Source organism: Malania oleifera, chromosome 3 (genome assembly GCF_029873635.1).
Source record: "Malania oleifera isolate guangnan ecotype guangnan chromosome 3, ASM2987363v1, whole genome shotgun sequence".
Taxonomy (NCBI): Eukaryota; Viridiplantae; Streptophyta; class Magnoliopsida; order Santalales; family Ximeniaceae; genus Malania; species Malania oleifera.
The window spans coordinates 92,481,276-92,493,807 of NC_080419.1; the positions used below are offsets into that span (position 1 = coordinate 92,481,276).

Below are 12,532 nucleotides of genomic sequence, written 5' to 3' on the forward strand. Positions count from 1 at the left end.
ATCATCCTGTCACTTTGGAGGGTTGTTACTTGAAATGCGGAATAGCTTCCCAAGAGGGGGGGTGAATTGGATTCTTTTTATATTTTAATAATTTTTAAGCTTTTGATTTTAATTACCCAAAAAACAAGATATATATGAACGATAACCACACTTACAAAATATTGAAATTTAAATTCTCAAGTCAATCAATGAAACCAAGATAATTAAATCACTCAATCAAAAATATTAAAGCTTTTTTTGATTTCCCTGTAAACTCTTAGTATGCACTCTACTTGATTAAGATTTCCGCAGATTAACCAACGTACTCCCTCTTTGGGTTTCCGCAAACGATTAATCAAAACGTACTTTCCAAATATCAAGTACCTTTGTTTATTTCTCACTTAAGAACCTGCAACCTGCACTTTTAAATCATACAACTATAGCAAGTAAGGGATATAAAGTAAAGCAGAGAGAAAGAGGCAAGAATTTTTACGAGGTTCAGCTTCAACACAGCCTACGTCCTCGCCTTCAGCAAAACACCAAAGGATTCCACTATATCAGTTCCTTTACCTGGTGGAACAATACCTATTTACAACCACTCCTTTTGTTAGGCTAGAGCCCGCCTCTCCAAACAATAACCCCTTGTTTGGTCCAACGATTCAACAACTCTGAATCATTTAAGAATGATGATAAAGAAATTTGTGCACAAAAGAGAACTCTCACAATAGAGTAAATTAGTACAATGATCAGCACACTTATACTTCAAGGTAATTCAAGTATAAGAAATTTGAAGCTCAATGCTTAGTATGAATTACCAAATGATTTTTCAAAGAAAATGAAAGATTCTAATTTTTGAAAGCTTTGCTTCAAAGTTTGAATCAATATTAGATCAGAAATTTAAACTCAAGAAAGTTTTAGATCCTTTGAGAATTTTGAATACTTGAAGATCAGTTGATCTAAAAACCTTTGAAAACTTTGCTTGATCTAAAAACCTTTGAAAGTTGCTTAATCTAAAAACTTTGAAGATTGCTAGATCTGAAAACCTTTGGAGATTGCTTGATTTCAAAAACCTTTGATTATTGCTTCAGTAATAATCATCATTTTAAACCTTTGAAGATTTTGACTATTTATAGATGTTTTTAGAAGCCATCCATTACTCTCAAAGATTCCTAAAAATCATTTCCAATTATTTTTAAATAAATATGCTCAAAAACGTGGTTTAAAAAATCTTCCCGTTAAGAGATTTAATGCCAACGTTTGAGTGGCAGTCGCCTACCACGACTTGGCAGTCACCTGTCACTGAGCAACTCTCAACACAGAATGCTGGCAGTCGCCTGGCTTGTTCACGTAGGCACCTAGAAGGTTAGGCAGTCACCTGTCTAGCTACTGACTTTTTGAAAAATCATTTTCTTAATGTGACAATCGCCTGCCTCACCATGGCAATCACCTGGCCCTTCATTATTTCAAAAAGCTTTTCTTTTCTTAAACCCTTTCTTTTTATTGATTTAAAAAAACATTCTTTAGAGTATATATATAAAAACGTATTTTTGAATTTCTATGAGCTTCAAACCACTTTATACTTGAGATTAACTTTGAAGTACTTACATTTAGAAAAAAATATAATTCTTTTAGTCTTCAAAACTTGTTCTTCCATCATCTTTGTTGTTGCAATCTTTCCTTTGAGCTTTTCATAGTATAACTTTGTTCTTCATGCTCTTTATAATCCATAAGCTTTACTTTGTGTTCTTCAAGGATTCTTTGCAACCCATAAAGTTCCTTATGCACTTGAGCTTTGTCACTTTCCTGAAAAACTTTTATTTAAAACATATTAAGCATATCATTTATTTGTTATCATCAAAATAAGAATTGTAGGCCTTAGGCCAATAATCTCCCCCTTTTTGATGATGACAAATCGAGAGCAAAAATATTATTCTAATACTCATGGCTCCCCCTATCAATAAGCATGATATATTTTTTAAACGTATGATTTATGCATATAAGTCCAAAAGATAATCCATGAATATACATACAAGGACAAAGATAATTCACAAACCATGATAAAATTTCACAAACCATAGTATATCATATTTTTGCACTTACAACTTCTCTGAAACATCTCTCCCTCTTTGGACATCAATCAAAAAGGAGAAAGAGATACAAAAATAGAGAAATGCTGCAAGTCAAAGTACTAGTTTTAGAATATTAGGTACAGACTATCCGATAAAGCTTAAAATACAGAATAGCACATAAAAGTGACAAATAGTTTATAGATGAAAACATATCAGTCAGAGGCTTCCATGGATTCACTCTCATCATCTCCTTCCTTTTGGTCGTCACTCTCATCATTTCCTTCCTCTTGTTCTCCAGATTCATTATTTCCTTCCTCTTGTTCACTTTCATCATCTCCTTTCTCTTGGTCACCAAATTCATCCTCACTAGATGTTGCAGAACTAATACTCATAGGATATTTTCCTCTAGAAGAATTGGCCAACTATTGCTCAATCTTTTCAACTCTCTTATCAATATGTGAACAATGAGTTTCTATAGATGTAACCTTGTCTTGCAGAGTACCAAGGCTAGATTTCATACGATCACTGAACTTCATATAATGGTTAAAAAATGGAACAAACCATGAAGGAGTTTCTGGAGCAAGCTGAACTGAAGGTGTTTGGATGGAAGATGAAGGAGGTGGTGGAGCAAATGAGACATTCCTATGTCCTTTCTGAAACCACCCTTGTGGAGAATTATTATAGCCCATCCATTTGAGAATGGTATCAGAAAAGATATCATAGTAAGTCTTGCTAGTGAAGTTGAATGATGGTGTTAAAACATTAAAATGAGCAAAAACCATATTCAACATTCCAGCATAGGGTAGAACAATATGAGGAGCATCAACTTTCATGATAATCTACTGGATGATCAAACTTGGAAGATCCATCTTCTTTCCTTTGAGAATGCACCACATTACAAAACAATCTAGAAACGAGATATGGTCATGAGAACCGGATCGTGGTAAGATGTTGTTTGTAATGAGCTTATGTAGAATTAGGGCTTTCAGGTTAAACTACTTATAAAGTGGAGAATGCCCAAAGTTAACAGGAGTTTCAATCATGACCAGAGGTAAAAACTCTTATGGGGTAAAACCTTGAGTCATAATCCATTGCTTCTCAATAATATGAGCCTCAAAATCCCCTGGCTTAATTCAAAGAATCTTTCCCAAGGATATGGGATTTAGATGGATATTTTTCCCAAGCAAACTTGTTTTGATTCCATCATGGCATTGTTCCATGTTTGCATAAAAAATTCATACAACATTGGGATATTAGCCTTTAGCTTGGTAGGTAATAAACTTATCCCATCCAATGTTCTTGAAAAGTTCCATGATTTCAGGAAAATCAGAATTGAAGAACGTTACGTCAAGAACCTTACCTAAAATCGGTTCAGCTGAAGCAATTTGATTTCAGTAAAGGTGCTTGGCATGTGGAGTGACCAACCATTTCTCCACCTCATCGTTATTGATCCTTGTTGAAGATGAGGATCCCTTGACACCAAGGGATTTTGATCGAGGCATGGTTGTATAGAGAAGAAAAACAAGGAAATCCTTAGCTAAGTTTGGGATTTAGTGAGTAGGAAGATTAGATACTTGATTTCAAGATGCTTTGAGCAAGATTTGTGTATGAAAAGTGGTAGAGACGAAAAGATTTCAGAGAGGAAAATGAATGGTTAGGCGCCCGGTGGGTTTTAAAATGACTTAAAATAGGGTTTTAAACCTAAGGTAGTCGCTTGCTTGAATGTGGCAGGCACCTGTCTATGTGAAATCTTAAAAGACAGTAGCCAGGCAGTCGCCTGGCACCTTGGTGGCAGTCGCCTGCCAACCAGAACAATGTTTAGCTTACTTCACGACTATGAAGCATGCCCAATTCTCTTCTTATAAATATGAATCTTTCTTCCGACAAAGGTTTTGTGAAAATATCTGCTAATTGATCATGTGTATTTACAAATTCTAGTACTATATCTTCATTTTGCACATGATCTCTCAAGAAATGATGTCTTATATCGATGTGTTTTGTTCTTGAGTGAGATACTGGATTCTTTGAAATATTAATAGCATTTGTGTTCTCACATTTGATAGGAGTAGTTTGATATTGTATTTGAAAATCTTTCAATTGTTGTTTCATATACAATGTTTGTGCACAGCAACTTCCTGCAGCAATGTATTCTACTTCTGCTGTGGATAATGCTATAGAGTTTTGTTTCTTTGAAGACCATGAAACTAAGGAATGTCCTAGAAAATGACATGTTCCACTTGTGCTTTTTCTATCTATTTTGCATCCAACAAAGTCTGCATCTGAATAACTAATCATTTCAAATTTAGATTCCTTTGGATACCATAATCCTAGTTCAAGTGTGCCTAATAGATATTTAAAGATTCTTTTGACAGCTGTTTGGTGTGATTCCTTAGGAGCTGACTGATACCTTGCACAAATAAATATATTAAACATAATATCTAGCCTACTTGCTGTTAAATAGAGTAAGCTTCCTATCATTCCTCCATACTGCTTAGTATCAACTTGTTTTCCTTTTTCATCTTTGTCAAGAGTAGTTGAAGTACTCATAGGAGTTCCTATGGGTTTACATTCTTCCATATCAAACTTTTTTAACATGTCTTTAATATATTTTTTTTTATTTATGAAAGTTCCATTTTTTACTTGTTTGATTTGTAATCCAAGAAAGTAATTTAATTCTCCTATCATACTCATCTCAAACTCTTTTTGCATACATGTGGCAAATTCTTTACATAGATCTTTATTTGTAGCTCCAAATATAATATCATCCACATATATTTGAACTAATAACATATCTTTGTTTTTTGTTTTAATGAATAAGGTACTATCAACTTTTCCTCTTGTAAATTCATTTTTAAGTAAGAATTTACTTAATCTCTCATACCAAGCTCTTGAAGCTTGTTTCAAACCATAAAGGGCTTTTGTCAATTTGAATACATGGTTTGGATTTTTAGAATTTTCAAACCCTAGAGGTTGTTTGACATATACTTCTTCATTTATATATCCATTCAAAAATGCACTTTTCACATCCATTTGATATAACTTAAAATCCTTATGGGCTACATAGGTTAAAAGCATCCTAATGGCTTCCATCCTTGCCACGGGTGCAAAAGTTTCATCATAATCAATTCCTTCTTCTTGATTATATCCTTGTGCCACTAACCTAACTTTATTTCTCCCAACAACTCCATTTTCATCCTTCTTGTTTGTAAACACTCATTTAGTTCCTATAATTGATTTATCTTTGGGTTTAGGTATTAGTTCCCATACTTGACTTCTTTCGAATTGATTTAATTCCTCTTGCATAGCTATAATCCAAGAATCATCTTTTAAGGCATCTTCAATATTTTTTGGTTCATGTTGGGATAAGAAAGCATAATGATTGCAAATATTTTTTAGTGAGGCTATTCTGATTATTCCTTTTGATGTTTCACCAAGAATTTGTTCTCTTGGGTGATTTTTGTCATATTTCCTCTCTTAGGAAGTTTTAGTTTCTCTGAAAGGTTTTCATTTAATACATCATTGTTCTTTTCTTCTTTTATTTCAAGAACTTCTTCCTTTTGTGAAGTGACTTCTTTTTCATCATTCATATCTCTAATGTTATAATGATTTGATTCATCAAAAGTTATATGAATTGATTCCATAATCGTAGAAGTTCTTTTATTATAAATCCTATAAGCTTTACTATTTGTAGAATAACCTAAGAAAATACCTTCATCTGACTTTGCATCAAATTTTCCTAGATCATCTTTAGTATTTAATGTAAAGCATTTACAACTGAATACATGAAAGTAGGATATATTTGGTTTTCTATCTTTCCAAAGTTCATATGGTGTTTTATCTATTTTTGATCTTATTGATACTCTATTTACAATATAACATGCTGTATTTATAGCTTCTGCCCAAAAATATTTAGGTAGACTTTTTTCATTGAGCATTGTTCTTGCCTTGCGAAGTTTTATTTTTCCTTTCAACAACTCCATTTTGTTGTGGAGTTCTAGGTGCAGAGAAATTGTGAGTTATTCCATTTTCAAAAATTTATCAACTTCCTTATTTTTTAAACTCCCTTCCTTGGTCATTTCTAAAGCTTGTTACATTATAGCCTTTCTCATTTTATAGTTTCTTGCATAAGGTTATTAATTGGTTACAAGCTTCATCTTTGTTTGCTAAAAATATTACCCAAGTAAATCTTGAAAAATCATCTACTATTATGAAAGCATATTGTTTTCCACCTAAGCTTAAGGTTCTTGTTGGACCAAACAAGTCTAAGTGTAGGAGTTCTAGGGGTCTCTTGGTGGATACGAATTTTTTCTTTTTAAAACTTGTTTTTACTTGTTTTCCCTTTTGACAAGCATCACACATCTTGTCTTTTATGAATTTAACATTTGGTAATCCTTTTACAAGATTTTTCTTAGATAGTTTAGATAGTAGGTTCATTCTAGCATGTCCTAATTTCCTATACCATAACCAACTCACTTCATTCATAGTTGTTAAACAAGTTATGTTTTGATTTGCTATTTTCTCAAGATTTATACAATAAACAATATTTATTCTATGAGCCATAAACAAGGTTTCTTTATTTTTGGGATTTTGGATAACACGTTTTTCTTTCATGAACATTACTTCGAACCCTTTATCACTTAATTGACTAATACTTAAAAGATTATGTTTTAGTCCTTCCACTAATAGCACATTATCTATAGTGAGTGAAGATTTTTTACCAATTTTACCTATACCAACAATTTTACCTTTGGCATTGTCGCCAAAGGTGATGTATCCCCCATCCTTTTGTTCTAAGGTAGTGAACTTGGTCTTGTCACCGGTTATATGTCTTGAGCATCCACTATCCAAGTACCATTTGTCCGTTGTCGTTGTTGTCCTAAGGCAAACCTATAATGAGGGACACTATGTGTTAGTTTTTGGAACCCAAATTCTTTTGACTCTAATTGTTTTATTGTTGGTTCCACTATTTTTTTTTCCATTTTCCTTTAACTTTAACATATTTTTTCTTTAATGGGCAATTGAACATTATATGATCTTTAGTCTTGCACATATAGCAAGTGGTGTGTTCATGTTTGTTATTTGATGAAGTGCTAGCATAAAACATAGCTTCCTTAACAAAATATCCCATGTATAGCTTTTTATTTTTTTTATTTGTTTTACCATTGTAGCCTATTTCTTCTTTGTTTTCATGAAGCCTTTGTTGTCCAATCATCTTTTCAAAGTTTTCTTTACCTTTAGTAAAGTTATAGATAATTTTTTCTTTATCCTCAACTATCTTTTTGAGTTCATTTATTTCTAAATCTTTCTTATTCAAACCATTTTTATGAGTTTTATCTAATTCTTATTTTATTTCTTCTTCCAGCTTCTTAATATAAGTATTTCTTTCTTCTTCAATAACTTTGAATGATTCTAGTTGCTTTAATAGTTCTTGATTCTGACCCTTCAAAGTTATATTTCTTTTTGACACTTTTATAAATCTTTTATGTAATGAAAATAATTCAGTTTGTAATTCCTTATAAGAAGGCAAACTATCACATGACTCATCACAAGACACAATTTGAGATTCTGTTGAAGAGTAATAAGAATTTACCTCTTCATCATTTGCCATGAAGCATATATTTGTCATTTCTTGTTCACTTGATTCAATTTCAGTTTTGTTGGAGCTTGAATCATCCCAAGTAGCTTTCATTGCTTCCTTCTTTTTCTTCTTGTCCTTCTTGAACAATGGACACTCCGGTTTAATATGTCATGGCTTTTTGCAATGATAACAGATTGGTAGTTCATTCTTACCTTTATTTTCTTTCCCACTTGTATCTCTTTTTTCAGTTTTCTTTTTATAGAATTTTCTAGGAAACCTTTTATTTCTTCTATAGAATTTTCCTAGTCTCTTAGTAATGAATGCCAATTCATCTTGATCTAAGTCACTTGTTTCACTTTCTTCTTCACTAGAGCTATGGCTAGATGCTTTTAAAGCTATGAATCTTTTATGCTTTGGTTCAGGATTCCTTTCTTTCAATGTCATTTCATATGTAAGAAGTGAACCTATAAGTTCATCCAAAGAAGTAGTCTTAAGGTTTCTACCTTCCGTGATAGCTGTGGCCTTTGGTTCCCAAATAGAGGGTAGACCTCTTAGAATTTTTCTAATCATTTCATATGTAGTATAGGTTTTTCCTAAGGCACTTAAAGAGTTTATTATGTGGGTAAATCTGGTGTACATGCTTGATATCGTTTCATCAAAATTCATTTTGAATGCTTCGTATTCACTTGTTAGTATGTCTATCCTATTGTCTCTAACATCAATGGTTCCTTCATAAGTTACTTCTAATTTATCCCAAATTTCCTTAGCTATTTTGCAAGCCATGACTCGATTAAACTCATTAGCATCTAATGCACAATATAATGCATTTATAGCACTTGCATTTATTTGAAGCATTTCATAGTCTAAGTCTGTCATGTCTTTCTTTTCCTTTGAAATATGTTTTCCATCAACTAACTTAGTGGAAATAAGATTTCCATCCATAACAACTTCCCAAGCTTTCCAATCCATGTGTTGGAGATATATTTCCATTCTCTTTTTCCAAAAAGTGTAATTGTGTCCACAAAAGATTGGTGGACGGGTTGAGGATTGTCCTTCACCAAAGGGTGCTACTCTAATGTTTGCCATTACATCTTTTTATAGTTTCTTGTTAGGAATTTCTATAACTAGGCTCTGATACCAATTGAAATGAGGAATAGCTTCCCAAGAGGGCGGGTGAATTGGATTCCTTTTATATTTTAATAATTTTTAAGCTTTTGATTTTAATTACCCACAAAACAAGATATATATGAACGATAACCACACTTAAGAAATATTGAAATTTAAATTCACAAGTCAATCAATGAAACCAAGATAATTAAATCACTAGATCAAAAATATTAAAGCTTTTGTTGATTTCCCTGTAAACTCTTAGTATGCACTCTACTTGATTAAGATTTCCGCAGATTAACCAACGTACTCCCTCTTTGGGTTTCCGCAAATGATTAATCAAAACGTACTTTCTAAATATCAAGTACCTTTGTTTATTTCTCACTTAAGAACCTGTAACGTGCACTTTTAAATCATACAACTATAGCAAGTAAAGGATATAAAGTAAAGCAGAGAGAAAGAGGCAAGAATTTTTACGAGGTTCGGCTTCAACACAGCCTACGTCCTCGCCTTCGGCAAAACACCAAAGGATTCCACTATATCAGTTCCTTTACCTGGTGGAACAATACCTATTTACAACCACTCCTTTTGTTAGGCTAGAGCCCGCCTCTCCAAACAATAACCCCTTGTTTGGTCCAACGATTCAACAACTCTGAATCATTTAAGAATGATGATAAAGAAATTTGTGTACAAAAGAGAACTCTCACAATAGAGTAAATTAGTACAATGATCAGCACACTTATACTTCAAGGTAATTCAAGTATAAGAAATTTGAAGCTTAATGCTTAGTATGAATTACCAAATGATTTTTCAAAGAAAATGAAAGATTCTAATTTTTGAAAGCTTTGCTTCAAAGTTTGAATCAATATTAGATCAGAAATTTAAACTCAAGAAAGTTTTAGATCCTTTGAGAATTTTGAATACTTGAGGATCAGTTGATCTAAAAACCTTTGAAAACTTTGCTTGATCTAAAAACCTTTGAAAGTTGCTTAATTTAAAAACTTTGAAGATTGCTAGATCTGAAAACCTTTGGAGATTGCTTGATTTCAAAAACCTTTGATTATTGCTTCAGTAATAATCATCATTTTAAACCTTTGAAGATTTTGACTATTTATAAATGTTTTTAGAAGCCATCCATTACTCCCAAAGATTCCTAAAAATCATTTCCAATTATTTTTAAATAAATATGTTCAAAAATGTGGTTTAAAAAATCTTCCCATTGAGAGATTTAATGCCAACGTTCGAGTGGCAGTCGCCTGTCACTGAGCAACTCTCAACACTAAATGCTGGCAGTCGCCTGCCAGAACCAAGGCAGTCGCCTGACTTGTTCACGTAGGCACCTGGCAAGTTAGGCAGCCGCCTGTCTAGCTACTGACTTTTTGAAAAATCATTTTCTTAATGTGGTAGTCGCCTGTCTCATCATGGCAGTCGCCTGGCCCTTCATTATTTTAAAAATTTTTCTTTTCTTAAACCCTTTCTTTTTATTGATTTAAAAAAACATTCTTTAGAGTATATATATAAAAACGTATTTTTGAATTTCTATGAGCTTCAAACCACTTTATACTTGAGATTAACTTTGAAGTACTTACATTTAGAAAAAAAATATAATTCTTTTAGTCTTCAAAACTTGTTCTTCCATCATCTTTGTTGTTGCAATCTTTCCTTTGAGCTTTTCATAGTATAACTTTGTTCTTCATGCTCTTTATAATCCATAAGCTTTACTTTGTGTTCTTCAAGGATTCTTTGCAATCCATAAAGTTCCTTATGCACTTGAGCTTTGTTACTTTCGTGAAAAACTTTTAATTAAAACATATTAAGCATATCATTTATTTGTTATCATCAAAATAAGAATTGTAAGCCTTAGGCCAAAATTACTGTCTGGACTTGCTCAAGATATGATAAGGGACTAGCATCTGATTCACATTCCACCCCATATTGTCCCTTAGGATTCACTATGGGCTGACTTGGCAACTTGCCCCCTTCTCTCCGACTCAAGGTAGCAGCTAGCTATTGAAATTTGGCTTCTAGCTTCACGATGGATTACAAGTGAGAGTCAAGGAATTGTCGATCCGCTTGGCTATCAGTCTCAATGTTCTTAAGGTTTCTCAGCACCATCTCTTCAAATGTGTCATATTTAGGTGGAGGCAGCTGTTGAACGGTTGAAGATCTGGGGGCTGAATCATAATGATTTTGGAAGTTTTGGTATGGGCATGGAGACACAGCATTAAGGGCTTGTGGGGGTCTTATGGATTGTAAACCCAAAGCTTGCATCCTCCAGGAGAAGTTGGGATGTTGTTTCCACCCGGGGTTGTAAGAATTTGAATAAAGGTTGTTGGATGGCTAATCATACCAATTGTGGGTGGCCTTTACTTCCTCTTACACAAGCTCATGCTAGAAATGCGTGTGGGGGCAATCATAACATGTATAGGAGAAGTTAGAGCAAATTGCATAAATATCTGCACACGCCATTGTCTGCGGTCCTAAGGACAAGCACTGGTCTTTTTTTTTTGGATATGGCATTCAGGGTAGGGGCTACATCTTGGCTTGTGACCAACTCATAAACTCCTTTAGATTTAGAGATTGATGGATTGGGTAGTCTACGAGTAGTAGCCATCTGCTGCTAAGAATTTTTAGCCAAATTTTCAAAGAGAACCCAGACCTCGTTTTCATGCTTTATGAGGAAAGTACCTCCGCATGATGCATCAACCATGGACCTATCTCTCTCAGCTAACCCTTTGTAAAAAGTTTGAATTAATTGCCACTTGGGGACCTTATGATGTGGGTATTTATAAAGTAAGTCCCTGAAACGCTCCCAGGTCTCAAAGAAAAGTTCCCCATTTGTTTGTGTGAAAATTGTGATTACCCTTCCCAACAGATTAGTCTTCCCAATTGGGAAGTACTTTTTATGCATGGTGGCCCAGTTTGTCACCGAATTCGGCTCTAAGGACGTCAACCAATATTTGACCTTACCCTTCGAAAAGAATGGAAAAAGCCTAAGACGAAGGGCGTCATCACTAAAATTAGGTATATGGATAGTGGATCAAATCTCCAAGAACTCATCCAATGCTTATAAGGATTTTCAGTGGGGTTCCTATGAAAGTTGGGCAGCATCGAGATGATTGAACTCTTAATCTCAAATTGCGCTGCCTGGATATTTGGGAACCAGATGCAAGACGGCGAGGTTTATGCATTAGGCACAAAGTAGTCCCTAAGAGGCCGAAGGGGTTGCTCCCCTACCACAGTTAGGCAGGGAGCTTGGGGTTCTGAGAATTGTTTAGCGAGAACTGGTGGGTTATTTTCGGCCATGGCTTTCAGTTCAAACAACTAAGCCTTCTATGGATTAGAGATAGGTTTCCTAAGGGATCTACGACATTTTTCAATCTCAAGATCTATGGGAATTATCTCAGGTCCCAAAGAACGCCAATCAAACATACACACTTTTAAGCACAAAGATTCAAACTTCAGAAATAGTAAAGAAAATAAAACAAAAATAAAAATAATAAAGAAAATGGAAATAAAAGGAGAGCAAATCAAAAGAACAATGTAAAAATACCCTAAATTAAAAGTTGGTTCATAACCATAGCCAAGTCCCTAGTAACAACGCCAAAATTTGGTAGGCTTACCAAGGCTTGGGTCCTTAACTACCAAAGATAAATAAGTCAAGTGTCGATCCACGGAGACTTAAAGCACAGTTATGAGACCTCTTCTAAAATAGTTTACTAGAGTCTTGTTATGAAAAGAAGTAAAAGATGATATTTTTTAGGGTATTTCCTATCCAACTACTGGAAAGCAATTAAGC

At 33.8% G+C, this 12,532-nt stretch overlaps 1 non-coding gene across 1 annotated transcript; it reads left to right on the forward strand.

The window, feature by feature from the left end:
* Positions 1–11,501: 11,501 nt before the first annotated feature.
* On the forward strand, positions 11,502–11,610 carry LOC131152554 (small nucleolar RNA R71). The gene has a single exon (XR_009136046.1). It is a non-coding gene; the product is annotated as a small nucleolar RNA R71 (small nucleolar RNA).
* Positions 11,611–12,532: the final 922 nt, after the last annotated feature.